The 6,000-nt window shown below is 42.6% G+C and overlaps 2 non-coding genes across 2 annotated transcripts; both read right to left on the reverse strand.

Moving 5' to 3' along the window:
* Positions 1-2,583: 2,583 nt before the first annotated feature.
* TRNAK-UUU (transfer RNA lysine (anticodon UUU)) lies at positions 2,584-2,656 on the reverse strand. The gene has a single exon. It is a non-coding gene; the product is annotated as a tRNA-Lys (tRNA).
* A 1,845-nt stretch (positions 2,657-4,501) lies between these two features.
* Positions 4,502-4,573, reverse strand: TRNAM-CAU (transfer RNA methionine (anticodon CAU)). The gene has a single exon. It is a non-coding gene; the product is annotated as a tRNA-Met (tRNA).
* Positions 4,574-6,000: the final 1,427 nt, after the last annotated feature.

Consider the following 6,000-nt stretch of genomic DNA (forward strand, 5'->3'; position numbering starts at 1 on the left):
CAAAGTTACTTCTGTTGTTGCTACATAATGGGCAACAACAATATAACAATATCATCTATGTTAGATCACTAGTGGGTTTGTTTTTTTATAATGCTTTACAAATAGTTTAAATTTTATATTAAATACAATAAAAAATTAAATATGTTAGTAACATTGTCAGAGTAACTAATGACAGAGAAATGGCCAGCGGCTCCCAAACTTTGAGGCATATTGAAATCACCTAGGTGGGGATTTTAAAAACCTACTGAAGCCTGGCTCCCACCCCCAGACATTTTAAAAACACCCAGGTTAATCTAATGTGCATCAAAATTTGGGGAGCATTGAGAGATTTCCAAGGGCGGTTCCTGCACAAGCAACATCTCCATCACCTCAGTCAACAAATGAAAATTCCCACTGCAAGATCCTGGAATATTTCCAGAGCCAAATGGGCACATTTTGAACTTCCGCACTGAGGGTAACTTCTTCCAGAGAGAAGGCAGCTGTGGATTTCCATCTGTAGGCCTTTGCTTGCTTGGTGGACGCATTGATAAACCAACACGCAGGAATTCGACATAAAACAAAACAACAAAAAGAGAGAAACAAAGCAGCAAGATTCCCTTTCTGTGCAGTTAAAGACTGGGAACATCGCCTCTCGGCAGGGTAATTGAACCCTGGCCTCCTGTGTGACAGAAAGGGATACTCACCACTGTGCTAACGAGGAAGATGTAACCGTTGATTCAAAAGAGTCTCAACTGAAGAGACATTTATGCCTTGTGTCCTGAACTCTTTCTGGGCAGTGAATTCCTGGGAGTTTCACCAATCTTTACAATAAGAATCTGTTATAAGAATCTATAAAAAGGAATTCCCCACTTATCTAAATCTGAAGACGGCCCCACAAAGTATTGCAACATTGCTATAGTTTTATCATTAATAGCAAAGAAATGTTCGTTAATAGGCATTAAACTTTAAAGCAAACAAACAAACAAACAAAAATCTTCCTCTGCTCCAAATAGCTTCCTTTCTTCTTCACCTCAAGCTTTTTCCTTATTTTAGATTTACCTCAAGGGTCACCTTCCCCTGGGACTTTTTTTCACACCAGTGTGATTTAGATGTATTTCCTCTGTTTCACTTTGTCATGATAAGATCATATATAGATGTGTGAATTTCTATGTGGAATAAAGGTAAGGGCTTAGTCTTAAAATCTAGGTCTTAGATTTTTCAGGGTTGACATTAAATGCATGTTTATTTTTGTGTAGCCTCTTGGTAGTAGAAATTCCACTGTTAGGAATAGTCCTCAGTAAAATTCCAGCTCAGTTCCATAGGTGGCTTTGCAGAGGAGAGTCATTGTAGCAATTCCAGGCAGCAGAGAATTGGAGACAACTTGGATATCTAAAACGAATGTGCTACACAGAGAGAAAAACAGTAAGTTTTCTAGGGCTGCCAGAACAAATTATCACAAACTGGTTGGCTTAAAAACAACCGAAATTTACTCTCTCTCAGTTCTGAATACTAGGAGTCCAAAATTAAGATGTTGGCAGGGCCATGCTCTTTCTGAAGGTTTTCTGAAGAATTCCTTCCTTGCTTTTTCCTAGCTTCTGGTGGATCCTAGAAATCCTTTATTTTTTTTTGTCTGTAGCTCTATCATTCCAATCTTTGCCTCCATCCTCTTATGACTTTCTTCTTTCTCTCTGTGTCTGTGACCTTTCTTATAAGAATACCAGTCATTGAATTTAGGTCCCACCCTAACCCAGTATGACCTCATCTTAATTTAACGAATTACACCTGCAAAAACTTATTTCCAAGTAAGGTCACATTCAGAGGTTCTAGAAAGACACAAATTCCAGCTGACACTATTTAATCCACTAAAATTAAGAATGAAGGATGAAGTGTTATATGCATAAACATAGTTAACTGCACCAAAGTATACATTAATAGCTGTAAAGGTACTGATTAAAACTGGTTGTGATGAGAGGGAAGGGAGGTGGGGAGGAAGAGTATACAATCTTATGTTATTATTGTTCAGACTAAAGAAACAAAAGAGATTCTCTAAAGAAAGACAGGCATCAAATGCCTAAAAGGCAAATCTTCATGGTTCATGTTCTTTGATTGTCTGGTGAGAGCTTCCTGGTTCATGGACCACTGTCTTCTCACTGTTGCCTCACATGGCAGAAGGGAGAGAGAACTCTCTGGGGTCTCCTTTGAGAGGGCACTATTTCTATTTAGGAGGGATTAACTCATGACCTAATCACCTCTCAAAGATCCCACTCCCAATACCATCACATCTAGTCAGGTCCATCAAAATTGCTCCCCTCCACTCCCAGATTAATGAATCATTTTAAGGGAACTTTAAAATGGCTTACTTCTCAATAAATCTATTACTGGTTTATTATTTTTATATGATGCCCTTTTCCGATTCCTCTTAGAAACTTGGGGAAGTGTTTCTGTGAATATTTGGGAAAGGAAAATTAATGAAAAACTAGAAGGTAAACAATTTTAGGTCAGTGCATTTGCCTGATTTGGCTGTTAAGTTTTCCCCACTTTCAGAGGCATTCCTAAATGGGCTCTGTTACCTAAATTTAAGTGAAATGGAAAAGAAATTTATTCCGCCTGAACAGGGACTTGAACCCTGGACCCTCAGATTAAAAGTCTGATGCTCTACCGGCTGAGCTATCCAGGCTCTAGTAACTCTCTCTCAGCTCATTATACAGAATGACTAAGAACACCGAGGGGCGCTAGTGATGCTCATGATTTCGGAAATCACTTGGTTTCTGCCAGGGGCGTTGATCGCATACCCCCGACCCAGCGCTGCAACTGGCTTGAGTGTATTGAAGATTCCATTTAACCCCCAAACTATTTCTTCGTTGCACAGACAATTACTGTGTGGCACTTATTGCAGGGGGAAAGTCGTGCTGAGAGTAGGGTGGGATCCGTTGGGGAGGGAATATTCCTGCAGTTAATGATTGCAGACAGAGCCCTTTGAGGTCGCGCCCACTCATCAGAGGCGGCTTTAGAGCGGGCGCGCAGGCTCCTTCACCAGCAATGACTTCAGTAGGTGGGAAGAAATTCAGGAAAATCAAAAATTGGGTAAAGAATGAAGGTTATGTCACAAGGAGGAGGTTTATTTCCCTTTGTTTCCTCCAGTGTTTTCTTTCAGAGTTGGGGTCTCCTGGTATTTTAACACCAGAGCAAGAAACAACCTAACCCCCACTTCGAAGTGGTGCTTCCGTCCAGGAAAAGAGCTCCCTGAAAACCCACTTCCTCAAAATTTTCTTACATCTCACTTTTTCAGCACGCCCACCTTTCCGCACCTTTCCTTCACACTCCTTTTCTTCACCCTCTCCCCAGTCTCCTTTCCCCTCTACTCTTCTCTTCCTCTCTCCAACCTCCCTCTTGCCAGGGCCACATTTGTCCCTGTCCTATTCCTTTACTTTTCAACTCCACATTTTATCTTGAGCTCCACTCTCTTTAAAGACAGGAAGGACCAGGCAGGTGGAACAGCATTCTCTGCCTCTGTCACGGCAGGTCTTCATTTGTTCATGAGACTGTTACCGAAAGTGGGGTCCGGCTGCCCGCTGCTCTAATACTTGAGAGGCAAGGTTGGTGAAAAAGGAAGTTTGCTTTATTTCGGAGGCCAGCAACCAGGGGAGAGGGCGGACTCCTGTCCAAAGGCCGACTGACCCCACTGACAATCAGCGGCCAAGAGCTTTTAAAGGGGGGTTTCAGGGGTGGATAGGCAGAGGGAGGGCCCTACATGCAGAAATAGCACTGTTAGCTCTGACAGTCATCTTGAAATTGGTCGTGGTTGGTCTGATCAGTGTCATCTTGATTGTTTTGAGTACAGCCAATCTTTAGTTCCAAGGCCGATTTTTTCCCATTTCTTTGATGTCTGTTCTCAGAATTTTGGCAGCTTAGGTCGTGGCTACAGTCTGGTCATCAGGTAGCTAACTTCTTCCACCTGGAGGGGATTTCAGTATCTACAAGACAGCTCACAGGATGTGGCTCAGAATATTACCTGTAGCCCTTGAGGAGGAACTAAAGGGCATTGACTTTGCTTAATGACTAAAACTATTATTATTTTGTCCTCTTTGACTGCTTTCCTTTGCTTCTGCATTTTCTCACTTCTCTGATTATACTTATTCTTTGGCTAGCTTTTCTACGGATAAAAGGCAGGCGCGGGGCATGGGGAGGGGCGGGGAAGACCGCAGCGTCCTGCTCCTTTTCAAGGCTTGTTAACACGTCTGCATAGGCAAAAATGCAGTGACAGAGTCACTGCACACAGACGATAATTAAGATGTTGCATTGTTTCCCGATATGTCGCGAGCTTTATAAACATTGATAAAGACACATTTTTGACAGAGCTCAATTTCCATTAAGATCCAAAAGAAAACAAGAAGTGTAAATAGGTAGTGTGACTGTCATGAGTGTTTGAATTTAGCTGCTTCTGCCTGGTGTTCTTGTGGGAATCTTGGAGTTTGAGGAAGAGAATAACGTGTGTTGGTCCAACATCGGAAAAACAGAACCCTAGCAGAGGATGGTTTCGATCCATCGACCTCTGGGTTATGGGCCCAGCACGCTTCCGCTGCGCCACTCTGCTTCCCACTTTTCAGCTTTTTCTTGTACTTTATCAATTTGTATACAGACTGATAGACGCTCAAGCCTGTCGATTCTTCCCTCTCCCCTTTCCCACTAACTTCCTTCTTTCATTCTGAGTCGGCCCCACATTTCCTTCTCAAGATTGCTGCCTACAAGCAAATCTCTAAGGCTTCTGCACTTTTGCAATTTACTCAAAAACCGAAGCTCTGAAACCCTTTCTCAGGAACTTGGTATTCAACCCGTTAGGGTCTCCTACACCGATTTCTAGGGATGAATTTAGAACTCAGACTTTTTTCCCCCGCGCCTCCCACAGCTCACTCCCGGATTCTGAAGTTGGGACGCCTTGGCTCCTCCCCCTCAATGGCAAGGCCGAGGACAGGGCGGGGGCCCTGTACGATCGCGCCCCTGGAGAAACTGAAGACGTAGCGGAAGAGAAGAAAAAGCAAATACTTCCGAGAATTGTCACTCGCAGAGCTGAGGGAGACGTGAAGCCCAAGGTGATCTACCCTAGCTGGATTCTTTGTTCGCACCTCAGTCCACGGCCACCTGCTGCCTGCTTATTCAAAACCAGGCTTCTCCCGTTTTATTTTCATGGTTATATGCCACATTCTTCTGTATGATTTGGATTGCTCTAATATATTTTTAAAATAAGTGTTGGACATCGAAGGTGCTACTGAGGAGGTGGAACTTTTAAGTGGATTTTTACAAAGACAGGTTATCAATACTCCAATCTCCTTAGAAACCAGAAATGATCATTTTCCAAGGGCAGAGAGAACTCGAGTTTCTTGAGATGAACCTAGCCACCAATATGCAAAATCCAGAGGGTGATTTTTGCTGCATAAGTCTACCTCAGGAGATGATTCATTGATTCCTTTTCTGAGCTGTTCTTTCCTTCTCAATTCCCCTCTGAATTCTGCAGGGCTCCGATTCTACTTTTTTTCATTTTCTCTGCTACAGAAGCCACAGACTTTGTCTTAATCTCCTGAGACAGAAGCCATGGAATCATCATTTCCTCAGATATTTTCATCCCCAGTAACCTCCCCAGCTACATTAACAGAATAAAACTACCACCTTCAAAAAGAGAATCATTGGCCCATGGTCTTGTAAGCCAGTAACTTTTAGTCCTGAGTGCTTTTCCAGGAAAACCTTGGAAGGAAGGTTTGGAAATTCGATGAGGTACGGTTGGGGTCCAGGCCTTGGCATTATTAGTGGCCTTCTGTAAATCTCTCCAAAAGCTCAATGCAAATGTTCTTATTCCAGCAAAGTAACCTGAGTCCTTGAGGGTCACACCCTTTTGGGGGGCATTTATGTAGCTTTGGATTCTAGGGCATATACCACACATATTTCATTTATATTGTTCATTCCTTATTGCCTCATCTTTAGCTTCACATTTATCTTTCAATTTCTATTCATCTGCTTAAAGTTCTT

The sequence above is a fragment of the Mesoplodon densirostris genome, chromosome 10 (genome assembly GCF_025265405.1).
Source record: "Mesoplodon densirostris isolate mMesDen1 chromosome 10, mMesDen1 primary haplotype, whole genome shotgun sequence".
Taxonomy (NCBI): Eukaryota; Metazoa; Chordata; class Mammalia; order Artiodactyla; family Ziphiidae; genus Mesoplodon; species Mesoplodon densirostris.